Below are 26,521 nucleotides of genomic sequence, written 5' to 3' on the forward strand. Positions count from 1 at the left end.
CTGCCGATGCAGGGGACACGGGTTCGTGCCCTGGTCCGGGAAGATCCCACATGCCGCGGAGCGGCTGGGCCCGTGAGCCATGGCCGTTGAGCCTGCGCGTCCGGAGCCTGTGCTCCGCAATGGGAGAGACCACAACAGTGAGAGGCCCGCGTACCGCAAAAAAAAAAAAAAAAGAGAGAGAGAATATTACTCAGCCATAAAAAGGAATGAAGCACTGATTCATGCTACAACACGGATAAAGCTTTTTTTTTTTTTGGCTGCACTGCACAGCATGTGGGATCTTAGTTCCCTGACCAGGGATCAAACACACGGCCCCTGTGGTGGAAGCATGGAGTCTTAACCAATGGACTGCCAGAGAAATCCCAACACGGATAAACCTTGAAAACATTATGCTGAGTAAAAGAAGCCAGACCCTAAAATGCCACATGTTGCATGATTCTATTTCTACGAAAAGTCCAGAACAAACAAATCCACAGAGACAGAAAGCGGATATTAGAGATTAACTAGGGGGTAGGGGAGGGGGAGATGGGAGTTATTGCTTAATTGGCACTGAGATTCTATTCTGGGAGATGAAAAATTTTGGAAGTAAATAATGGTGATGGTTGCACAACACTTCGTGAATGTACTTAATGCCACTCAATTGTACAGTAAAATGGCGAATTTCATGTTAGGTATATTTTTCCACAAAAGAAGTCTAAAACGATAAAATTCAATTAAAAAGAAAAATACAACAGATGGTTGTGTTGATGGGTTTGGGTTAACTAAAGCAGGTCTGGATTTATATCCCTGTCCTGCTATCGGCTTGCTGTGTAACCTCTCTCAAATGTCTTGACCTCTCTGTGCCTCACCTGTAAAATGAGATTCTAGTGGCGCCAACACCCCACAGTGTGTTGAAGGGTTTAGGGCAGTATCTGGACAGCAGCCATCAAGCACTTGTTCTCAGTGTTCTTTATTTTGTCTACATTTTCACAATTCATCATTGAAAATTAAAAAAAAAAAATTATTTCAAACCACACCAAAGTCCCCTCGGGCCTCCACCACAGCCCAGGCTGGGTCCCAAGTAGATCTCAGCCAATCCCAGGCCTGTCCCACTCAGTGACTTAACCCAGCATGGGTCGCACTCCGGAATTCACCCGCCAGTCCTGAATTCACAGCTCTGCCCCACGTCCTGGTCCAGCCCCTCCTCAAGTTCCACGCCAGCCTCCAAGTCCAGGGAAATGGCATTCTTCTCTTGTACCAAGAGAGGTCCCTCGAGGGTAAGCAGCGGCCATGGCTGCTGCAGGGAAATTCCATGACTTTGGAAAAAAGGACGTTTAGGATCTTAGCTTTCCCCCAGACCAGCTTCTTTGAAATCCCATCTGTCAGTCTCCTGGCTCCCACAGAAGTGGCCCTCGCCAGCCACGCCTTGCTGAGATGTGGGCAGCCCAGGCTGACCGTGGACCCCATTTGGGGCTCTTCCCAGGAACAGTGGGCGCTTGTGGGTTTCTGTGGGCCCCCCTCGCGGCCCCATTCTTGCTTCAAAGGAGCCTCTTGTGGGACATGGATATGTGGCCAAAGCCCCGGCGATGCTGGTGGGGAAAGAAAAATAGGCATGTGTGTATGGTTTATAGCCTCCCTCTGCTCTCTGAACAGCCTCTTTGAAGGTGACGATGGGTCACAGCAGGCCTTGGGTTGGGGGGGACAGTGGGTGGCCACCTTGATTCTAATTCAACCACAGGCTGCTTTTTGGGGAGATATGCTGGGGTGTCGGGAGAGGTGGGTTTTGGCTTGGCCTCAAAGCTTGGGTTCCCAAAGAGACTCAAGGCTGCCACTGTGGGTGGCAAGACTCCAGGAAAGAAGTCAGCCCCCAGGGACCCTCTTCTATTCCCATACGACGCTGCACGCTGGGATATATTTGGGGTGGAATTCACCATGGATGTTTTAGAAGGTGTTGGGCTGGGAAACTAAATAACACCTCCCAGTGGGTCCGACCCAGGTCATTCTCCCCAATTCACAGATAGCTGTGTGGCCTCTCAGAGCAGGGAGATGGATGATACGCAGAAGCCATCAGAAATCAGTAACTGGTGTAGTGTGTGAGGAGGGGACAAAAGGATGGGAAGGAAAATGGACCACGCCACACCCACTAGGAGGGCCACAATCCAAAACGGAAAATAACAAGTGTTGTTCAAGGATGTGGAGGAACCGCAACACTTACGCGCTGCAACTTGTAAAAACGTGATATGCTGTAGTCGCTGCAGAAAAGTTTGGCGGTTCCTCAAAAAGTTAAACATTGAAATGCCGTGTGATCCAGAAATCTCACTTCTGGGTATATGTGCAAAAGCGTTGAAAGCAGGGTCTCAAAGAGGTGTTTGTACACACATGTTCACAGCAGCACTAGTCACAATCGCCAAGAGGTGGAAACAGTCCAAGTGTCTGATGAATGGATGAACAGAAGGTGCTGCCTCTGTACGGTGGAATATTACTCAGCCATAAAAAGGAATGGAGTTCTGATACATGCTACAGTGGGATGAACCTCGAAAACGTTATGCCAAGTGAAAGAAGCCAGACACGAAAGGCCACACAGTATATGATTCCATTTGTACGAAATGTCCGAACAGGCAAATCCATAGACAGAAAGCAGAGTAATGGTTGCCAGGGGCTGGGGGAGGGGGACAGGGAGTGACTGCTTAGTGGGTACAGGGTTTCCTTTTGAGGTGATAAGAATGTTCTGGAACGAGAAAGAGGTGATGGTTGCACACATAGTTAATATACTAAGTGGCAGTTTAAAGGGGTAAATTTTTTGTCATATATTTTACAGCTAGAAAAAGAGAGAAAGGAAGGAAGGAAGGAAGGAAGGAAGGAAGAAACAAAGAAAGAAACAAAGAAAGAAAGAAAGGAAGGAAGGAAGGAAGGAAGGAAGGAAGGAAGAAAGGAAGAAAGAAAGAAAGAAAGAAAGAAAGAAGGAAAGGAAGGAAGGAAGGAGGGGGAAAGGGAAAGGAAAGGGAAGGAAAAAAGAAGAGAAGAGAGAAGTAAATAGTTCCCTGAGGGGTCGATGGACACCTGGGTGCAGGGCCACTTGCAGGGTCAAATGTGTGACTGCAAATCACTGACCAGATGTGCCCAGAAGATGGGCACAGTATAAAACCCACCAGACCAACTGAAACCGAATCATCACAGATGAGTTAGAGGACACTGCATGAGGTTCCTGCAGCTGCTGTAACAAAGTATCACAAACTAGGGGGTTTAAAACAACAGAAATTTATTCTCTTGCAGTTCTGGAAGCCAGAAGTCCTAAATCAAAGTGTTGGCATAGTCACACTCCATTTGAGGGCTCTAGGGGAGGATCCTTCCTTGTCAATTCCAGCTGCTGGGGGCTCCAGGTGTCCTTGGCTTGTGGCTGCATCACTCCAGTCTCTGTTTTTACATTACCTCCTCCTCTTCTTCTGTCTCTTATAAGGACACTTGTCATTGGATTTAAGGGCCACCCAGATAATCCAGGATGATCTCATCTTGAGATCTTCAACTTAATGACACCTCCAAAGACCCTTATTCCAAATAAGTTCATATTCACAGGTTCCGAGAAGGCATATCTTTTGGGCACCACCATTCTACCCACTAAACTATCGCTTACACTTGCAGAGGGGTATCCAAGACTCCGAGGAGTGAAGCCACTTCCTCAGGGCCCCTCTGGCAGCTTCTCACTCAGACCTGGGCAACATTGAAGTCCCCAGGATGTGAATTCAAGGCCCAGTGACATTCACAAGGCCAGCATGGCCCGCTAGGCCTGCACACCGAGGCTTGAGGCCCAGGAGATCAGAGGGGTTTGTGGACACCAGCAGCCCAGCATCCCGAAGTGAAGGGGTGCAGACTGCCTGGCATCGGCTACCCAGTGCGTGTTCGCCGAGCACCTCTGCGTGCTGGGTGCCCTCACCCCAGGCTGGGCAGAGTCTGGGTATGGAATGCTCAGATGGGCCTGGGGCAGCAGCACTGTGGGTGGTTTAAGGCTGGGGGTTCTGGGTTTGAATCCTGACCCAGCCTCTTCCTGATTTAGGAGGCTGTGTGCACGCTTTCCTCACCCATCAAATGGGGCAAAATCAAATCCTTCATGTATGAGTCAAGATTCCCCAGAGAAACAGAACCAGTCGGTTACATATAGATTTATAGAAAGAGATTCATCATGAGGCTTACGTGATTATGGAAACTAAGAAGTCCCACAATCTTCCATGGGCAAGCTGGAGCCCAGGAAAGCTAGCGGTGTAGGTCAGTCAAAACCCACAGACCAGGGCTTCCGTGGTGGCGCAGTGGTTGAGAGTCCGCCTGCCAATGCAGGGGACACGGGTTCGTGCCCCGGTCCGGGAAGTTCCCACATGCCGCGGAGCGGCTGGGCCCGTGAGCCATGGCTGCTGAGCCTGCGCGTCCGGAGCCTGTGCTCCGCAACAGGAGAGGCCACAACAGTGAGAGGCCCATGTACCGCTAAAAAAAAAAAAAAAAAAGTCAAACCCAGAGACCAGGGGAGCTGATGGTGGAAGCTCCAGCTGAGTCCCAAAGCTTGAAAACCAAGGTGTTGATGTCTGGGGGCAGGAGAAGAGGGAGAGCCCAGCTTAACAGAGAGAGAGCAAATTCACCCTTGCTCCAAGTTTTTGCTTTGTTCAGGTCCTTACTGGAGTGGGTGATGCCCACCCATATTGGTGAGGGTAAACTTCCTTACTCAGTCCTCTGATTCAAATGCTAAGCTCTTTAGAAATGCCCTCACAGATGCAGCTAGAAATAATGTTTTCCCATCTCTCTAGGGACCCCTTAGCCCAGCCAGACTGACACTTGAAATTAACCATCAGGAGGTAAAGGAGGGCTTCCCTGGTGGCGCAGTGGTTGAGAGTCCGCCTGCCAATGCAAGGGACACAGGTTCGTGCCCCGGTCCGGGAAGATCCCACATGCCGCGGAGCGGCTGGGCCCGTGAGCCATGGCTGCTGAGCCTGCGCGTCCAGAGCCTGTGCTCCGCAATGGGAGAGGCCACAGCAGTGAGAGGCCCACGTACTGCAAAAAAACCCCAAAAAAACAGAAATCCTCGTGTTTCAGTCCACTCCTGATTGTCCATTGATGGCTCTACCCCAGACCTCCTTGTCTTTGATCTTCCAGATCTTTTTAAAAAAAAAATTCATTCATTAATTAGTCTGTTTATTTATTTATTTATTTATTTATTTATTTATTTATTTATTTATGGCTGCATTGGGTCTTTGTTGCTGCACACGCCTTTCTCTAGTTGCGGCGAGAGGGGGCTATTCTTCGTTGCAGTGCGTGGGCTTCTCATTGTTGCGGAGCATGGGCTCTAGGTGCGCGGGCTTCAGTAGTTGTGGCACACGGGCTCAGTAGTTGTGGCACACTGGCTTAGTTGCTCTGCGGCATGTGGGATTTTTCCCGGACCAGGGCTCGAACCCATGTCCCCTGCACTGGCAGGTGAATTCTTAACCGCTGTGCCACCAGGGAAGTCCTGATCTTCCAGATCTTTTCCTTCTGGCCCTGGCCAAGGAATCTGTGTATACTCTCACCTCAGGTCACCTCTCCATCCCACAGAGTGGCTAGTCAGGGACTCTCTCACAGCTCTGCCCATGGGGGAGAACACCCCTCCACCATCCTTTGTGGCGACCCCTGCATGAGGCTGTACTGCAGCCATTGGTTCACACCTGTGTGCCAAGCAACCCACCACACAGACCCAAGTGGGAGAGCTAAAATGCCTATGGGTGTAGGCATGCCAGATTCATCAAAACAAACACACACCCAGAAAAAACTTTTTTTTTAAAAAAAAAAAAAAGGACATTCAGTTAAATTTGAATTTTACATAAGCAGCAAATAATTTTATTTTAAAAATTTTTACTGCGCTAACATACACAGCATAAAATTTACCATTCTAGCCGTGTTTAAGTGTATAGTTCAGTAGTGTTAAATACATTATTGCTGTGCAACCGTCACCACCATCCATCTCGAGAACTCTGTTCTCTTCCCAAACTGAAATTCTGTGCCCATTAAACACTAACTCACCGTTCCCCCTCCCCCAGCCCTTGGCACCCACCATTCTACTTCCTGTCTCTGATTACTCTAGGGACCTCATATAAGTGAGATCATACAATGTTTGTCTTTTTGTGTCTGTCTTCTTTCACTTAGCATAATGTCCTCAAGGTTCATCAATGTCTCCGAATTTTCTTCCTTTTAAGGCTGAATAATATTCCATTGTATAGATATACTCCAGTTTTATTTATCCATCCACACGTCAATTGCCGCTTGGGTTGCTTCTACCTTTTGGCTGTCATGAACAATGCTGCTATGATTATGGGTGTACAAATATCTCTTTGAGTCCCTGCTTTCAATTCTTTGGGGAATGTACACAGAAGTGGAAATGCTGGATCATATCATAATTCTATTTCCAATTTTTTGAGGAATTGTCATACTGTGCACCATTTTACATTCCCACCAACAGTGCACAAGGGTTCCTGTTTCTCCACATCCTCACTAACACGTGTTATTTTGTGTTTTGTTTTGTTTTTTTAATAGTAGTCATTCTAGCGGAGATGAAGTGATATCTCATTGTGGTTTTCTAAAAATATTTATTTATTTATTTGTTTGTTTTTGGCTGCGTTGTGTTTTCGTTGCTGCGCGCGGGCTTTCTCCAGTTGGGGCGAGCAGGGTCTACTCTTTGCTGCGTGTGCGATCTTATTGCGGTGGCTTCTCTCGTTGCAGAGCACAGGTTCTAGGTGCATGGGCTTCAGTAGTTGTGGCGCATGGGCTTAGTAGTTGTGGCTCACAGGCTCTAGAGCGCGGGCTCAGTAGTTGTGGCACACGGGCTTAGCTGCTCTGCGGCATGTGGGATCTTCCCAGACCAGGGATCGAACCCGTGTCCCCTGCATTGGCAGGCGGTTTCTTAACCACTGCGCCACCAGGGAAGTCCTCATTGTGGTTTTGATTTGCATTTCCTCATGTTGAGCAGCAAATAAATTTTCAGGATAAGTATTTTCCATGTAATATTTGGTACATACTTATCCTAAAAATTTATTCATTGTTGATCTGAATTCAAATTCAACGGTGCATCCTATATTTTTGTTTGTCTGTTTTATATAAATTTATTTATTTTATTTATTTATTTTTGGCTGTGTTGGGTCCTCATTGCTGTGTACAGACTTTCTCTAGTTGTGGCGAGCAGGGACTACTCTTCATGGGGTGCGCAGGCTTCTCACTGCGGTGGCATCTCTTGTTGCGGAGCACAGGCTCTAGGCGCGTGGGCTCAGTAGTTCTGGCTCGTGGGCTCTAGACCACAGGCTCAGTAGTTGTGGTGCACGGGCTTAGTTGCTCCGCAGCATGTGGGATCTTCCTGGACCAGGGCTCAAACCCATGTCCCCTGCATTGGCAGGCGGATTCTTAACCACTGTGCCACCCGGGAAGTCCTGTTTGTTTCTTAATTGCAGTAAAATATACATAAAGTTACCGTTTCAACCACTTTTAAGTGTGCAAATTTATTGCCATTTAGTACATTCACCATGTTGTGTAACCACCATCACTATTTAGTTCCAGAACTTTTTCATCACCTCCCCAAACAGGATGGGCATCTGTAGCTTTTCAGGCAATCCTAGCCCTGGGGCAAAACTGTAAATGCATATCCTGTCTATCTTGTGGGAATGTGAACTGTTTCTGGTCCTTCTTTCTAATCAGAATAGAAAAGAATGCATCCGCCAAACCAGCGGCCACAGGCGACATAGCTGAAGCCTCAGGAATAAGCCCTGTCAGGACCACCCCCTCTACACAGCAGCTGGATAGAGCACCCACTTGGTCAGACCTGAGGAAGTCCATGGTCATTCTCCAGGGCCCATCTGGGATCCTCAGAGGCTGACTGGAGGATTTGATTGGAGAATTAAACAGAGGTGCGACAGGGATCCTCCCCTGCGTCCTTTGATGGTGGCGGATCTCTATGGATGTGATCTTGTTTGTGTTTTACGACGTGGCTGCAGGTGGGGACAGATCTAGAGGCTTCTTGTGGCCTTCCCCACTCTTATCCTTCAGGCCTCAACAGTGAGAGGAAGTTCCTCCAACTTCCAAGCATCTCTGTTCTCATCAGCTCTACTTGTTGTATACTCAGGGACCGCTGAGCTGGTCCACCATGAGCTAGACTTTCTCCAGGACTTTATTCATTATCTGGCCCCCCAGCCCTCTGTCTGCGGGCGGGGTGGTGACTCCCTGGTTTCTGAGTATCAGTGTCAACTCAGACCCTGTGTCTGAGAGTCCTCAAAATGTCTGGGCATCCAGGTTCTGCAGTGGACGGCCACTTGAGTACAGGACCACAGGTCGCTGTGAGAAAGAGGACTGAGGATTTGTCAAGGAGACAACGTTCCAGAGTCCTCCCTCCTCGCACCTGACCAGCTCTTCAGGCCAGCTCGGGTCTGGGAACTGGGCAAAGGGACTGAGACTCAGACTCCCTTTCCTCTGTTCTTGTGCTTTCAGATCGTGGTTGTTAATGATGCGGTATCCTTGGTAGCTGCCCATCCGTCTCACCCCAGGGATATTCTATTAGCCTTATTAATCATCTCCACAGCTCGCTGGGGTCAAGCCCCCTTCCACCTTGCCTGGCTGTATCAGCCAGTTTCTCCCAGAGATGGAGCTATTAGGACATGTATACATCAAAAGACGTATTGTGAGGAATTGCCTTATGCAATCATGGGGGCTGGTGAGTTCGAAATCCAGACTGGCAGACTGGGGGTTCAGGCAGGAGCCAAAAAATTGGTCTCCTTGACCAAACTCAAGCCCAACTCCTCCGACCCCTCTTCTCAGCTAGGCTCCAATCTTGGCCTATAACGACTTGAACTAATGTGGTATCCAATGGCTCAAGGTCGCTTCCCTAGGATGACCCTAGCCCCTCTTTTTTTTTTTTTTTCTTTTTTTAATATTTATTTATTTATTTGGCTGTGCCGGGTCTTAGTTGCCGTGTGCAAGATCTTTAGTTGTGGCATGCAGACTCTTTGTTTCCCGACCAGGGATCGAACCCAGGCCCCCTGCTCCCCCCGGGAGTGCAGAGTCTTAACCGCTGGAAGTCCCAACCCCAGCCCCTCTTAAAGTACCTGCCTGAGAAGACTCAGGGCTGCCAAAAGAATTGACCATTTGTTCCAGTCAGCTCTTGGAGATGGTACCCCGGTCTCTCGGCCTTGGTGGGAGGGTGGAGGCCAAACTTTGAGAAGCATCAGTTGGCAAACCTAGATGGGTCTCACGTGGAACAACCCTTCCTTCCTGCTTTTTGCCATTTTCACTTCCCTGCCTCTACAGAGCCCTCCTTCACCCCCCACTTCCATTCCCTCATTCTCCCTTTAGAAAGCCAAATCAAAGTTGAGTTCGCTCCACATTGAATCTTTTTCCTTATGGCAATAGTATGTTATGGATTAAAATTTCCCCTGACCGCTTTATTTATTTTTTATTGAAGTATAGTCGATTTACAATGTCGTGTTAGTTTCAGGCATACAGCATAGTGATTCAGGGTGTTTGTTGGCTTTTCTTTTTTTTTTTTTGCAAATTATATTACATTACAGGTTATTGCAAGATATTGGGTGTAATTTCCTGTGATATCCAGTACATCCTGCTGCTTATCTATTTTATGTATAGTAGTTAGTATCTGTTAACCTCATACCCCTAATTTGCCCCCAGCCCTGCACCTTTGGTAACCATAAGTTTGTCCTGACCGCTTTAACTAGGGTCTGGCTTTGTTTATCTTGGACAAAGTGGAGTTTCTCCGTCCTTGGGGAAACCTTAGTTTTGCTCATAAATCATCTCAGCTGACTGGATGAGACCCACCCTGATTATTTAGGGTCAATTGGATATGGAAGCGAACCACATCTACAAAATACTCCACTGCTACCCCTAGACTAGGGCTTAAGGGATGACTGGGCACAGTCTAGCCAAGTTGACATGTAAAACTCAACAAGCTGACATGTGAAACCATGGTACTGTCTTAGAATAATTGAGGGTTCTGGCTCTTGGTGGTGAAGTGCTCACCCAACCTCGTACCTGGAGCATTAGGCCCACGGCTCTGTGACCACCTGCAGAAGACACCACTACCCAGCTCCCTCTTGGCGCTGGCATCTCTCTCTGACAGCCTTGGGAGATGGCGTGCCCTCTGGGTCCTCCCACGGGACACCATCCTCTGGGATGCTTCCACGTATGCTTCCACTGCCCTCAGCCGCTGCCAGGACAGCTCACCCAGGTAATTCCACGCCTCTCAGCCTGGGCCAGCACTTTTCTCCAGGCTTCTAAGAGCCATTTCAGCAACCCAGCTGGCCCATCATCCTCTGAGTCCTTGCCAGGATGTTAAATCCCAAGATTTAACGTGTCCCAAGAAGGTGCCCCCAAGTCAGTGCACTCTCGTTCCTCTGGTCTTACATTCTGGTTCCTGGACAAGACGTCTTCAACAAGAAGCGAAAGCAGGGACTTGAATGGATGCTTGCACACCTGTGCTCACCGCAGCAACATTCACAGAAGGCAAAAGGTAGAAACAACCCAAATGTCCATCAACAGATGACTGGATAAGCCAAATGTGGTGTAGCCACACAATGGAATATTATTTAGACTTAAAAAGAAGGAAATTCTGGGGCTTCCCTGGTGGCGCAGTGGTTGAGAGTCCGCCTGACAATGCAGGGGACACGGGTTCGTGCCCCGGTCCAGGAAGATCCCACATGCCGCGGAGCGGCTGGGCCCATGAGCCATGGACGCTGAGCGTGCGCGTCCAGAGCCTGTTGCTCCGCAACGGGAGAGGCCACAACAGTGAGAGGCCCATGTACCGCAAAAAAATAAAAAATAAAAATAAAAAAAAAAAAAGGGCTTCCCTGGTGGCGCAGTGGTTGAGAGTCCGCCTGCCGATGCAGGGGACACGGGTTCGTGCCCCGGTCCGGGAAGTTCCCACATGCCGCGGAGCGGCTGGGCCCGTGAGCCATGGCCGCTGAGCCTGCGCGTCCGGAGCGTGTGCTCCGCAGCGGGAGAGGCCACAACAGTGAGAGGCCCGCGTACTGCAAAAAAAAAAAAAAAAAAAAAAAAAAGGTTAAGATGGGGACTTCCCTGGTGGTCCAGTGGTTAGGACTCCACGCTTCCACTGCAGGGGGCCCAGGTTCAATCCCTGGTCGGGGAACTAAGATCCTGCAAGCCGCGTGGCACTACCAAAAAAAATTTTTAAAGAAATGGTTAAGATGTTAAATTTTATGTTATTTTACCACAATTAATAAAAAAGAGAGAGAGGGGATAAAAAGAGACTTAAGGGAGACAACAACCAAATACGGATGTTGTTTGGAACCTGATTCTAATACACCAACTGTAAAAAGTCATCTTTTGAGACAGCTGGGGAAACTGGGAGATGCATGATGCATCGTGGGTGCCTATGAAAATCCCCATCATTTCTGGAGCCAAGTGGCAGAGAAACAGAGAAATGACTCGAGGCCTGGGAGTGCTTTAACATATTTCAGCAAAATAAAGTAAAAATAAATTGAAAATAGAGTAACCTTGAAAACATCATGCTGAGTGGAGGAAACCAGCCACAAAACCCCTCATAATGTAAGGATCCATGTATGTGAAACGTCCACCACAGACAAATCCATAGAGACAGAAATCAGATTAGTGGTTGCCAGGGGCTGGGAGAGGAGATGGGAGTGACTGCTCATGGGGACTGGGTTTCCTCTGGGGGTGATGGGAATGTTCTGGGATTAAATAGAGGTGGTGGCTGCCTAACACTGTGAAGATACTAAAAACCACTGAATTGTGCACTTTAAAAAGGGTGCATTAGGGGCTTCCCTGGTGGCGCAGTGGTTAAGAATCCGCCTGCCAATGCAGGGGACACGGGTTCAAGCTCTGGTCTGGGAAGATCCCACATGCCGCGGAGCAGCTAAGCCCATGCGCCACAACTACTGAGCCTGTGCTCTAGAGCCGGCGAGTGACAACTACTGAGCCCGTGAGCCACAACTACGGAAGCCTGCGCGCCTAGAGCCCAAGCTCTGCAACAAGAGAAGCCACCGCAATGAGAAGCCCACGTACCGCAACCAAGAGTAGCCCCCGCCCTGCGTGGGTCAAGGTGGCTTCTAGGGTCTGGACTGTCCAAAGAAGGGTCCGTGTGTTCCTGGCATACCAAACTCAGCACACTGAACCTGGCTTTCCTGCGGAAAACTGGTTTGAGGTTTCTCAAACAGTTCCATGTGGAATTTCCAGCAATTTCAGCAATGATCCAGCAATTTCACTCACAGGTGTAGACCCAGGAGAACTGGAAACAGTTGTTCAAACCAAAACTTGTACATGCATGTTCAGAGCAGCACTAGCATGGAGACTAAACAACATGCTACTAAAAAACCAATGAGTTGGGACTTCCCTGGTGGCGCAGTGGTTAAGAATCCACCTGCCAGTGCAGGGGACACGGGTTCGAGCCCGGTCCGGGAAGATCCCACGTGCCGCGGAGCAACTAAGCCCGTGAGCCACAACTACTGAAGCCCGGGCGCTTAGAGCCCGTGCTCCGCCAAGGAGAAGTCCGCGCACCTCAATGAAGAGTAGCCCCCACTTGCCGCAGCTAGAGAAAGCCCACGTGCAGCAACGAAGACCCAATGCAGCCAAAAATAAAATTAATTAATTAATTAATTAAAGAAAAATGTCTAAGGGACATTAAAAAAAAAAAATGGGTCAACAATGAAATTAAAAATACCTGGAAACAAATGACGATGAAATCACAACCATATAAAATCCACGGGATGAAGCAAAAACAGTTCTTATAGCAAAGTTCATAGTGAAGAGGCCTTCCTCAAAAAACAAGAAAAATATGAAATAAACAAACTAACCTACCACCTAAAACAATTAGAAAAAGAAGAACAAACAAAACCTAAAGTCAGCAGACAGAAGGAAATAATGAAGATCAAAGAGGAAATAAATAAAAAATAGAAATTAAAAATTAGAAGAAAATCGATAAAACCAAGAGCTAGTTCTTTGAAAGGGCAAACAAAATTGACAAACCTCTGGCCAGGCTCACCAAGAAGAAAAGAGAGAGGCCCCAAATAAACAAAATAAGAAATGAAAAAGGAGAAATGACAACCGATACCACAGAAATACAAAAAAAATAAGAGAATACTATGCCAACAAATTCGACAACCTAGAAGAAATGGACAAGTTTCTAGAAACATACAGGCCACCAAAACTGAATCAAGAAGCAAGAGATAATTTGAACAGACCGATCACTAGCAGTGAAATAGAATCTGTAATTTGAAAAACTCCCTACAGGGACTTCCCTGGTGGTCCAGTGGTTAAGAATCCATCTTCCAATGCAGGGGACGCAAGTTGCATCCCTGGTCGGGGAACTAAGATTCCACATGCCAGGGGGCAACTAAGCCTGCATGTGCCACAACTAGAGAAAAGCCCGCACACTGCAAAAAAGAGATCCTGCGTGCCGCAACTAAGACCCACCTCAGTCAAAAATAAATAAATGAATAAAATATTTTTAAATATAAAAAATTTAAATCTCCCTACAAACGAAAGTCCAGGACAAGCGCAACACTAGTCACAGTTGCCAAAAGTGGAAACAACCCAAATGTCCACTAACAAAACATGGTACAACTGTACAGTGAAATATTACACAGCTGTAAAGGGGGATGAAGCTCTGACACACCCTACATCGTGGATGAACTTGGAAACCATTACGCTAAGTGAAAGACGCTAGACACAAAGGCTGCAGATTGTATGACCCTATTTATGTGAAATGTCCAAACAGGCAAATTCACAGAGGTACAAAGCAGACCAGTTGTTGCCAGGGGCTGGAGAGTGGGGTGGGAGTGACTGTCAATGGATAAAGGTTTCTTTCTGGGATGATGAAAAAGTTCCGGAATGAGATAAAGGTGCCGGTTGCACAACATTGTGAATGTTCTAAATTCCACTGAATTGTTCACTTTAAAATGGTGATTTCTACATTTTGGGAATTTCACCTCAATTAGACAAAAGAAAGGCGTCTTTGGAACTGCTCTGCCTATGTTGATCTCTGCCCCTTTGCTTATTCCCTGCCCCGTCTCAGGCAAGCTGCCACCTTCCCTGCCCACCTTTATAGACCTGTGACCTGGGGGTACTCTAGTGCCCCTTCCCACCTGATTCTGGTCCCCATTCTAGGGCAAGAGAGGTCCCACTTGTTCCTGCTGTGTCCCCAGCACCCGAAGGAGACCACACAGTAGGAGCACAGCAGGCGTTTGTTGAATGAATAATTGTTGGAAAATGTATTAGCTCCAGGCTTTATCCTGAGCCTCTATTTTGCTGGAGAATTTCTCCCCAGTCTGGGGGAAGGGGGTGAGGGGGACTTTGCTTGGCTAGGAAATCCCTGCAGAGCCCAGGCCTCTAAGGAAGGTACAGGAGGCAAGCAGGGTCGAAGCCGCTCTGCAGAAGGAACAGCGTCGTGACGAGGCCTTTCCACTCTGCAGTCAGACTCCCAGCCCCGAGAACCATAAAACAGTCCTGCTCGGACTGGAAACATTTTCTTTTAATATATTCCTGGAGGCGTTGGCAGGGCCTGTGAGGAAAATTCCAGGGGAATAAGGAGAGAGGTCTTTGGCATCCACGAAGGGCCTGGAAAGGGTCGCCAGGCCTAGGGCCTTGGGGGGACCTTGCTGTTCTTGGGGGAGGCTGAGGGGCCCAGGCAGGGCCAGGTGGCTGTCAGCACGTTATCTGGGTCTGGGAGGCTCCTGCAGACCGACAGACCTCCCTGAGTCCTGTGGTGACGGAGGTGGTGCGTGGCCTCACCAGTCGGAGACGGTTCTCCACAGGAATTCGTATAAAGCTGCTTCGAGATGTTCCCAGCAAACATGAACAACCCACAGGGTGCTGACGTCTGAGGAAGGAACCTCCCGGTGCCCAGCACAGGGCAATGGGGTCCACACACCTCCCACGGCTCCCTATTGTCCCAGGATGGAATCCCAGTCTGGCCTGTCTAGTTGTATCGCCCTGTGTCCCCTGCCCCCATGTGAGCCGGGCCCCACCACAGCCAGGTCCAGGAACACTGCCTTGTTCTCGTCCCCTCCGGCCTTTGCCCACACTGGCATGTATTGAGGGTGAAGTTCTTGATTATAAATCCTGGGGCATTGCTGGGGGAGGTCAGGGGGACTCAGAGGGGTAGATGTTTCTCAAACCTTGTCATTGGGGCTCGTAGGTGCCTTTGTCCCCTAGAAGACAGGACCCCACCTACTATGGGCTGGGCATGATGGTACATGTTGGGGGTAAAATACAGTTTGTATGAACATACACACAAAGAAGATAATTTCAAAGAGTGAAGAGTGTTTGGAAGAAAGTTGAGTGAAGGTATTTTTGTTCAGGGGTTGGGGAGGCCTCCTGAGGTTGGTGATATTTAAGCTGAGATCTGAAGGACAGGAAAGTACCGTGTAAATATGGTGAATGAGAATTTCAGACAGAAAGGATGGCTTGTGCAAAGGCCCTGGGGTGGGAAAGGACGTGGCTGTTGGCAGAACAGTGAGGAAGCCAGTGTGACTGGAGCAGAGTGAGGGAAGGAGGAGACAGGCAGGAGGGATGGGATGAGGTCAGATTGTGTGGGGCCTTGCAGGACACAGAGAGGAGGCGGAATTTATTCTGAGAGTAATAGGGAGCCATGGAGGGTGTGTGAGCCAGAGAGGATTTATGAATTGATTTATGAATCTGATTTATGAATTTGAGACATCCCCTGTGGTTACCCTGGGGAATGGGGAGCAGTGTCCAGGCAGGAGTCAGCGGGGTGGAAACCAGGGCTGGGCTGCTGGGAGGGGCAAAGTGTTTGGATTTGTATGTTTTGGAGGCCGAGGGGACAAGAGCTGCTGACCAACTGAACATGGCGGGGGGTGGGGGCGGGGAGGGAGGAGCCTCAGATGCTGCCCAGGTCTCAGGCCCAGCATGGAATGGATGGTGGGACCATTGCCTGAGACAGAAAGCCTTGGAGAGATGACATCAGGGTACCAACGGCTGTGCCTTGGCCGTGCGGTCAAGGTGTCTGGTTGGAACCACATGCCTGGGCCAGGCTGGTCGAGCTCCAGATGACACTGTGGACCTTGTGGGCGAAGAGTGGCCTTTGACGTCCAAGCCTGGACCGGGTCCACCAGGGAGAGGCAGGCAGGGGCGTGGCCCGAGCCCTAAAACCCCAAGCTTTGTGTAAGCAGGCAGGGCCCAAGTTTTCCCCATCCGGGTCCTTTTGTTCCAGCTGGAAACTGGGACCAAGTGGAGAAATCCAGATGTGGAGTTGGATGCAGCCCCGAGACCGTGCGGTCTGGGGAGGCCCAGCATCCAGGCGTCCAGTGGGTCCGGCCTCCGTGTGGCCTCTCTGGCCACGGCCCGGCCAGGTGTGGGGGGCAGGACGGTTTCAGCTTTGTGTCTCTGGCTGCAACTGCAAAGTTTAGAAAAATAATCCCAGCGCCGAGGCCTCACCCTTCCCGGTGTCAACCCAAGCTCCGGGTGGAAAAACAGGCCCCGGGCCCCTCGCCAACCCACAGATCTGAGACCCGCCCAGGGACCTGTTTAGGAGCAAGGGCAGGGGTCAGGAGGGCAAAAGACTGGCTCCCAGCATTTCTCTAGACGTGAAAGTTGACTCGGTTTTCCACCTGGAAAAGGGGGGCATTGCTCTGGACTCGCACCCACATTCAGGGTCTCCTGCAGCACCAGCTGTGTGCTCAGCCGCGGGCCACGCACTGGAGACCAACCCCTCAGACAAGCCATGGCCAGCCCTGCCCAGAGGGCCTCCCAGTCCAGCGGGACGGGGTGTGGGGTTCGCTAGACAACAGCTGTCACATTCCTGGGCCTCCGTTTTCCATCTCTGCAATGGGGAGGAAAACAGCCCCACCTCAGGGAGTCAGCACTATCACCATGACAACCTCCTCATTTCGGACCATTCACGACCCAGCTTGGGGCCCCATGGACAAGATCCCAGCGGTCCCAAATCTTCTAGATCGGGGGCACAAGTCAGCTGTTTAAAATCAGGCGGGGTGGGAACTGGGTTGAATCACTTTCAGGTCTTCTGATCCCAGTCACCAGGAGGAAGTGGTTCAAGTGCGGCTTAAGAAGTGGGGACAGGTGGCGGGGGCGGGGAGAGGGCTGGGGTGTTGCTTAATGGGGACAGAGTTTCAGTTTTTCGAGCTGAAAGTATTCTGGAGATGGATGGCGGGGATGGTTGCCCAACAATCTGGACACACTTCATGCCACCAAACTGTGCACTGATTAAGATGGAAAGTTTTATGTTATGTGTTTTTACCCCCAAAAAACATAATTTTTAAGAAAGAAAAAAAAAGGTGAAGACTGAAATCAGATCTGCCTCTCATGTACTGTGTGGCCTGAGCAAATGTCTTGCCCTCTCTGGGCTTCTGTTTGGTCCCTCCCTGCCTCCCTTCCAGCTCTGGATCATAGTCACAGCTCTGAACTTGATGATTCCTGTGATTGTGCATTGCCCCCATTTCAACCCTCTGGGGCTTGAAGCGGGGCTGGGGAGCAAGGGAGATGAACGTCAGTTGAGCAGCCTTGAAATGAGTGATGGGGTGAGAAACTAGTGAGTGTGGGCCCCTCTTGCCACCTGCCAGCCATTTGGAAATAACACGTTGGCGACGGCAGCCGTCCCGGGCAAAGCCTGTTTCCTTGTGATGTTCAAGGTTGCCTGGTACCCAGCGGAGGTCAAGAGGCCAGCAGACTAAGGAAGGGCCTTGGCTGGGCCTGGAGCTTCCCCCAGCGGCAGCCTTCCAGGGAGAGCCTGGGCCAGAGCTGGGACCACCACCATTCCTGCAGGCAGAAGGTAACAAGAGGGGCCTTGAATGTAGCGTTTGGAGATGGAGGCAGACGATGGAGGCTTGGCATACTGCCAGGGTCACCTCCATTAAAGCAGGTGGTGTCCGGCAACCTGTAATCCAGAATGATCACTAAGGCAGGAGGCAGGTGGAGGATCCAGTCTCCATCATTTGCATCTGGTGGCATCCATCGGGGGGCTTACCCCCTTCCCCACCTCGAGAGGATGACTTAAGCCCCTGGCCTGTCCAATCAAAACCTTCTATCTAAAAAAAAAAAAAAAACCTTCTATCTACAGACCACAGTGACTGGTTCCGGGAAGGGCATGGAACCTGAGCTGGGCCAGTGAGCCTCAGCCCTGAGATCTCTACTGGGCCTAGCAGGGAGAAAGGTGCTCTGCTTCCGCTGGACCATGGGGCTGGAGAAATTTAAGCCTGACCCATCTTTGCCACTCCAAGAAGCAGGAAGAGGGCTGGTCAGGGAGATGCAAATCAGAACCACAAAGAGACATCACCTCACACCCACTAGGATGGCCATAATAAAAAAGAATCTAAAAAACGGCATTGGCAAGGATGCGGAGAAACTGAAACCCTTGCGCATTGCTGGTGGGAGTGTCAAATGTTGCAGCCGCTGTGGAAAACAATGTGGTGGTTGTTCCTCTGAAAGTGAAACATAGTTCATCATCATATGATCACAAGATCCAGCAATTTCACTCTAGGTATACACCCAATTGAAAACAGGTGTTCAAACAAACACTTGCACACACATGTTCACAGCGTTATTTATTCACAATAGTTAAAAGGTGGAAACAACCCAAATGTCCATCAACTGCTGAACGGATAAACAAAATGATGAACCCTGTAGACATACTGAGTGAGAGAAGCCAGACACAAAAGGACACATGGTGTATGATTCCATTTATATGAAATGTCTAGAACAGGCAAATCCGTAGAGACAGAAAAGCAGATGAGTGGTTACCAGGGGCTGGGGGTAGGGGGAACGGGAGTGACTGATAAGGGGAACGGGGTTTCCTTTTGGGAGAAGGTGAAAATGTTTTCGAACTAGATAGAGGTGATGATTGCCTGACATCCCCAATGTACTGAAAACTACTGAACTGTACACTTTAAAATTGTTGAAATTATAAATTTTATGTAATGTGTATTTTATCACAATTTTTTCTTTTTAGAAAAGGGAGAAGACAGCTGACAGAGAGACACAGATCCTGAAGGCATCATTTGGGGGTTCTGGACCCAGCCATAGCTGAAGGGAACCCTGACGCTAAGGTAAGGCAGCAAGGGATGGGCTTTCCCTCCCTGTAACCTGGTATTTCAGAAAATCAGCTGCTTCGTCCCCATCATGATGAGAACAGCCCTCACTGAAGGTGCTGGGGGCCTCAGGAGGCTGGAATCCCCTCCCTGACCCTCTGCTTTCCCATCTGTAAAATGGGAGGAAGGGAAAGTCCCTCCATGCCAGCAATACGAGGTCCCAGTGTGCACTCATGGTTGATCACGTATGATCGTGTTTCGTCCCCGTGGCAGCTCTGTGAACAAGGTGCTCTGAGTTCAGCAAAGGGAAGAAATTGCTGAGGCCCATGTTCCTGCCTTCGACGCTGTGTTGCATCTAGAAGCAAATGGCTGCGGCCTCAGGAGGAGGGGGGTTAGGTCTCCCCAGAGGAGGCTCAGCAGGGGGGTGACAAGCTCACTCTTAGCATCCAACAGCCCTGAGTTCGAGTCTCAGCTCTGGCCCTCTGTGATCCCGGGCCAGTGGTGTTCACCTCTGGGCCTCAGTTTCCCCTCTCCAAAACAGACTGGTTTTTCTGGGCGTCAGGTGTCGGGTCTGCTGGGTGAATAGTTGCTGTCCTGGGAGAGCTCATTAATACACGGATGTGTCTGGCGGAATCCGAGCTGGGCTATGACTCCTGGTGTTGGGCAGAGGCCAGCGCTGGGGGGCAGCTTACCAGTTTACTGCCATCCGGAGGCAACGCAGCCAGGATACAGCCTCCCCTCCATGCCGTGTTGCTGTTGGCTTTTAAGAGGATATGGATGTAGAAGGAACTTGTTGATTCTTTTTCCACTTGCTGCTGAGCACTCGGCGTCCCGGCGCGCCTGGCCGGAGGCTGGCACTGTTTCCTGGAACCTGGACAGCCTCGCTTGGCCCTGGCCACAGGGACTCGCTGAGTGTTTGGCGGCTGGCTGGCTCCAGGCATCGGCGATGGCGTGGTCCTTCTCTCCCGTGGCTGCCCCAGAGAGCAGGGAGAGAGTACCTCAGAGCTCCCGCGGCCTCTGGGAGCCTCCCTGGACAGGTGCCAACAGGTGAGGGTGGATCAGACAGGGTGATTCTGATGGGATCACCTCTGAGACTCCATCCTGTGGCATCTCATCTGTGGGGCTCACCAGTGTTGTGTCTCAGGCTCCCTGGGCTCCTGTGGCTTCCACCATCCCATGGTTCTGTGCTTCTGTTGACTGGCGGCCATATCACCTGCGTCTGTGGCTTTTAGCCCTGTGATCCCATGGCCCTAGGATCCCACAGTGCCAATGGCTTTAGCATGCTGTGGTCCCATGTCTCCATTAACCCATAATGCTATGACTCTGTCATTCCTTAGTTCTGTGGCTCCTTGTTCTGTGGTCTTGTGACTCTTGGATTCATTGGAACTTCCTGACTTTACTTTCCTAAAATAAATTTATTTATTTGTTTGTTTGTTTTTATTTTTGGTTGTATTCTGTCGTCATTGCTGCACGCGGGCTTTCTCTAGTTGCAGCGAGCAGGGGCTACTCTCAGTTGTGGTGCGCAGGCTTCTCATTGTCATGGCTTCTCTTGTTGCGGAGCACGGGCTCTAGGTGCGCAGGCTTCAGTAGTTGCAGCACGTGGGCTCAGTAGTTGTGGCTCGCAGGCTCTAGAGCGCAGGCTCAGTAGTTGTGGCGCACGGGCTCAGTTGCTCCGCAGCATGTGGGATCTTCCCAGGCCAGGGCTCGAACCTGTGTCCCTTGGATTGGCAGGCAGATTCTTAACCACTGCGCCACCAGGGAAGCCCCACTTGTGACTTTAGAAAAGGGTAAATCATCTAACCCAGTGGGAAACAGAGTCAAGAAAACTCATGGAGTGGGTGTTGCAATGACCGCCCCTCCACCAGCACTATGTGGGCCAGCAGCAACAGTGGCATCACCCCTTTTCCAGAGGGTTCCATGTGGCTGTCATCATCCCATAGCTCTCTCGCAGACTATCCCAACAGCTGCTGTAGTCAGTCTCCTTCTGTGGGGTGAGAATAGGGACACACAGGCCAGCCATCCTGGTTCGGCCTGAGGGAGTAAACTTTAAGTCAGGGTAAATAGGGGTCAGCCAGGTAAAGGGCAGAAGGAAGAGTGCTCCAGGTGGAGGGCACAGCCTGGGCAAAGGTCCTAGGGTGGGGAGAAGCCTGAGAGTGGGAGGCACAGGGAGAGGCAGCCAGTGTGGCTAGAGTGAGCCAGGCCAGTTCACTTTCCTTTGTCTCATGTAAGGTAAGGGAGACAGAGACCGGACAGAGGCACCTGCTATGTGCTTCACTTTCACTGTCTGACTTCTCACAATGACCTTTGAATGGGCTTGTCACATAGCTAGAGAGGCCCCAAGGGGGCGTCCATTCATTCATCCATCCATCCTACCATCTGTCTATGATACATCCATCCACCTATCATCCACCCATCCACCCACCCAGCCACGTATCCACCAACCCATCCATCCATCTCCCCACCCATCTGCCTGTGTATCAAGCCACTCATTTAGCCGTCCCATCTATTCATCCCTCCATCCCTCCATCCCCTGATCCAGCCAGCCAGCTATCATCTATCCAACCATCCATTCATGTGTCCATCCATCCATCTGCCTTCCTTTCTGTGAGTCCGTCCATCCACTCACCCGTTTACCCATCCAACCACCCACCTACCCACTCACTCATCTATCTGTCCATCGATCCACCCATCCATCCATCTACTCACCCATTAACCGTCCATCCATCCATCCTTCATTTATTCTAACATGTGTATGATGCTGGAGATGTGGTGGGACTCGGTGCGATGAAGGATGCAGCCCCACGGCCACGTAACCCATCTGTGCCCATTCGGTGTGGTCAGAGCTGTGACAGATGATACTCAGGGCACTTTGGAGGCCAGAGGATGCTGCTAACCCAGCTGGGACGAAGAGGAGTGAGTGATGTTAGAGGGGAAGGTGGACCAGGTGGAGTCACAGTCCAACGAAGGGCCTGGAGGGCAGAAAGAGATGGGGCTGGAGAGGCCCGTGAAGCCCGAAATGGTTCCCGGCTCTGTCCCGTCCAGCCCTCTCCCCTTCCATCACACTCTCACCCCTCTGCTCCAGCCACACCTGCCTCCCTGCTGAACCTCCCAGACATCAGGCACATCCTCCCCGCAGGCCTTCACCCTTGCTGTGTCCTCTGCCCGGGACACCCCTCATCAGCTGGAACCCGTTCACCTGTTCAGGTCTCGATACTAACATCCCACCGCGGAGTGGCCTCCCTGACCCCTGGGCTCTGCTTCCACAGCCCAGCCAGCCCCTACTTCCATGCAGCTTGGGTGCACTTGTCCACCTTCGAGGCTACCTACCACAGGGCTGAGAGGCTGAGACCACCTCCTTCCCATCCACTGTGCAGCAAGGGGTCAATGCTTGTGCAGTGGATGGAGATATTTAGTTTTATCCTATTGATTGCTAAGCATTTATTTGGCACATATTGTATGCAGTCCTCCCATTTCGGGACTGGGACTCTCCCCTGCCTGGTAGCCTCCCTCTCCCACTGGCCCATTCGAGCCTGGGCCTCTGCCTGCCAGGCGGCCAGTGGGTAAACACACCCCGCCCTCACCCTCGGCCTCCCGCCCTTCACTGGCCAGAACAAGGTCCTCCTGTTAATGAGCTGAGGTGGGGGCTGGAGAAGGGGGGAGGAGGAATTGGGGGCAGGGCTTTGGTTCCTGTGATCTCTCCTGCCTACTCACCCACAGAAACCTGAGTGGCGGGACTTCTCCCCGCGGCAAGGCTGTGTGTCTTCCCTCTCTGAGCATCCAGTGCCCAAATAGAGGAGGCACGACGAGCCTGCCACACTGAGCCTCAGTTTGCCCATCTGTAGAGTGGGGAACGTTGGCAACCACCAGCATCAAAAAGTGCTGAATGCGCTTTTCATGGACTAATGTATTTGGGTCTCGTGATGAGCCTAAGAAGTTGGGGCTCTCATTGTCCCCATTTCACCTGGGTTTTTAGTGCTGCTGGTATAGTGCAGAAAAACTTTAAGAATTTCCAATTTTCACTTCATTAGACGGAGAGGCAGACCGACAGACAGACAGACTGAGGGAGAGAAGGAAACCACTGCAGTGAGACCGCAGGCAGTCTCTCTCCGTGTAACACAGACACAGGTTTGTTTTGCTGTTACCTACAAAACTCTCACTAAATGCGAGAGGAAAGGAGAAAAGAGCAGGGCAGTCATTTGTCCTGCCACAGTTATCCCTGGAAAAATTATGAAGATAATGGTGGTGTAAAATCATTCTCAGAAATCAGTGCCCATAGAATGACATGTTGTTAAATTCCAGTCGCTTCCTAGTGAAGTCCTTTCTCTCCTAAGGGCAACCCCATAGTCCATTCTCTAAACTGGAGAAGTAAAAATTTACATTATAATAAACTTTTGAAGGTGTCCTCCCCCACCCTGTCCAAAGAAAAGAAACACACACACACACACACACACACCCGCTGCTGCGAGGCACAGCAAGGTTAAGCAACTTGTCTCAAGTTGCACAGCAGAGCTGGGATATGAAACTCAGGGTCCTGGTGCCAGAGACCAAGACCTTCATGGCGGTGTCCTGCTGCCTCCCACGATGATGAGTTCCTGCCTCCTGAGGCTGCGGGGAGAGTGGGCAAAAGAGGAAAACCCACAAAAGTGATGTGGCAAGGTTTCGAGCATTTGGTGCTTGCTCAATAAAATTGTGTCACTATATTTCTTGTCATTTTCTTCTTTTCTTTATCATACGTTTTGGAGAGTCTAAGACCGAATGACAATAGAGTCGAGGCAAATGGAGGGTGGGAGGGGAGGCGGGGCTTGCTGAAATTTACAGAGCAAGTCAGGGTGGGTCTGCCAGACTCCAGTGCCCAGATGGCATCCTATCTGTCCCCCTATCTGTCCCCCTTCCCACCGCTTGGTCCTTCTGGAGAGATGGGTCCAGTTGGGCCATCCAAGGCAGGCTGGGTCAGGCTCCTCAGCTGCGGATGCAGCAGTGGCTAAGTGGCCTCCCTTGCTGCTCTAATGAATTCCCCAGACCCTGGGCCTGTGGTGGGGCCCGCCCAGGGCAGGGCGGCTGCCTTCCCGACATACTTTCTCTCTGGATTCACAAGGAGAGGCGGCTGGGGGAGCTGGGGGCGCCCACATGTCTCCTGGCCCAGCAGGACTCTGCCAGGAAGGGCTCAGGGGCCCCATCACACAGGCATCAGCCTCTCTGCCCCAGCCTGGCCAGGTTCCTGGAACTACTGGGTCCAGCATCATGGGAAGGGGGGCTGTTTGGGGCTCCAGCCAAGGGCTCAGGCCAGGAGGTCCTGGGTAGCAGAGTTTTCACAGCTAATGAGGGACCTGGGCTAGCATTTCTCGTCTGGAATCTGTGGCCAAGGGCAGAGAGTGGGTGGTATGAAGGCCTTAGGGGTCCTGTCTTCTCCTGTTTTCATCCTGGCTGTGTGACCTTGAGCTGTCTCATACCTTCTCTGAGGGAAATGTAAATAAGAACGATCTGAGGTATAAGTGGCATAGTGTATAAATTACAGATTATATAATGAGGCTAACACAGGAGGCAGACACGGGGCACGGGTTAGCTCATTCAATCCTCTCAACAATGATCACTCCCACTTTCTAGGTGAGGAAACCGAGGCACAGAGAAGTCAAGCAACTTGCCTTAGGTCACACAGCAAGGCGATGCCCAGATGACATTCGAACCCAGGCCATGTGGCTCCTGAGTCTGTCCTAAAGTACAGTGGTAGCCGGGGTTGCTATTATTAATAGTAATTACATTACATTAATTATAAGGAATAATAACAATGTTATACTAATCATGGCAGGTGTTCTTTGCAGGCCCAGTGGCCCCCAGGGTAGGAGGAACAGAGCAAAACACAGACGTTTCCAGTCCCCCGGGTGAGGCCATCCCAACTTTCTCTGCCAGAAATATTCTGTCAGGCATCCTAGAAGAATGTCACACAGGCACCAGCCCCTAAGCCCTGCCCAAGTAGAGCAGGGAGGTCTTCCTGAAGGAGTGGGCACCAGAGCCAGAACTTGGAGGATGGAGGAAGGTGTTCGGGATGGTGGGAGACAGCAGGTACAAAGGCCGGAAGGACACCCAGAGTGAGTTCTTGTGTAATGTGAGGCTGCCGAGGTGTGCGTGGGAGGAGGGGGCTGGCTGCTTGGAAGGGGGACTTCAGGGCCGATGGGATCCAGGAGGCAGGAGCATGAAACCAGATTGCCCATGTCTCCAGGCCTCTGTTGTCTGATCTGCAGACTGGGGCATCTTAAGGACCTCTGCCTTTGCCGTTCCCTCTGCCTAGAATGTCCTTCCCTGCATCCCCTCATGGCCGGGCCGTGAACAAGGCCGCGTGTGTCCAAGCCGCAGTCCCATGCCAAGCCTGTGGTGGGGGCCTGGCTTCCATGTGCCCTTGTCCCAGCTGCATGAGGCACACGCAAGCCTACAGCCCTTGCTGGAGCTGTGGTTTTCCCAAGAATTCCAGCACCAACCGGGAGTGGCCCCCAGGTGTGCCCAACGCCAAGGAAAACAGGAGGTGAGCTCACGGCCCTGCCACAGGCATCAGGGCACGGGCCTGTAGTACTTCACTGGAAGTGCCCAGGCTGGGATCGGCTGTTCCTACCCAGCCTCCCCTCCAGACCCACCACTCCTCACTCACCCTCTGTGGCTCCCCATTGCCCTCAGAAGACAGTGCAAGCCCTGCCCCACTGGTATTACTTCTCCTGAGCCCCAAGATTTCTCTACCCTGAGCTCAATCTGTCCATCAGACCAGGCTCATTTTTACCTCAAGGCCTTTTCACATGCTGTTCCTCTACCTGGAATGCCTTTCCACCATCTCTTTATCTGGCCATGGCCTCCTCACTTTCCTGGTCCTAGCTCGGTGTTCCCTCCTCCTCCTCTAAGAAGCCTGCCCAGACTCCCCCTGCCACCCCAAGCTGGGTCAGGCACCTTCTTGGAGCTCCCACTGCTGCCTGTGCATCCCCCACCACAGTCCTGGCCCCTTGGGATGATTACATGTAGCTGCTTCCCCACCAACCTGGGTTCCCCACAAGGGAGGGGCCCAGTCCGGCTTGTTCACTCTGTGTCCCCAGCGTCCTGCACAGGACACGGCACACAGTAGGTTCTCAATGCATGTTTGAGAATAATGAATGTGCCTGAAATTTCCCCACCTCCAAGCTCCACATGCTTCACTCTGCCAGAACCGTCCTCACCTTTTTGTCTCTGCTGATCTGAGTCTTCCTTTCCTTTAGGTTTCCTTGCCACCTCCTCCAGGAAGCCCTCGGTGACTTCTCTGCAACCTCCCATGAGAACAAATCTGGCAAGGAACCTACCCTGGCTTCATCCCTGCCCCTCTCAGTGGCCCTAGGCTAGTCACTTCCTGTCTCTGGTCCTCAGTTTCCCTGCCTATAGAATAGAGGCTGCAAATGCTGGAGGGTAGGGGCAAAGAGGGTTAACTCCAGAAAACAGAGATGTTTTGTAGCTTAAGAGCATGGCTGGGCTGGGAGGATTTTCCTGATTAG

The 26,521-nt window shown here is 50.9% G+C and overlaps 1 non-coding gene across 1 annotated transcript; it reads left to right on the forward strand.

Annotated features, from left to right (window-relative positions):
- Positions 1 to 11,055: 11,055 nt before the first annotated feature.
- TRNAW-CCA (transfer RNA tryptophan (anticodon CCA)) lies at positions 11,056 to 11,128 on the forward strand. Its single transcript has one exon. It is a non-coding gene; the product is annotated as a tRNA-Trp (tRNA).
- The last annotated feature ends 15,393 nt before the right edge of the window (positions 11,129 to 26,521 follow it).

Source organism: Orcinus orca, chromosome 3 (assembly GCF_937001465.1).
Source record: "Orcinus orca chromosome 3, mOrcOrc1.1, whole genome shotgun sequence".
NCBI classification, from domain to species: domain Eukaryota; kingdom Metazoa; phylum Chordata; class Mammalia; order Artiodactyla; family Delphinidae; genus Orcinus; species Orcinus orca.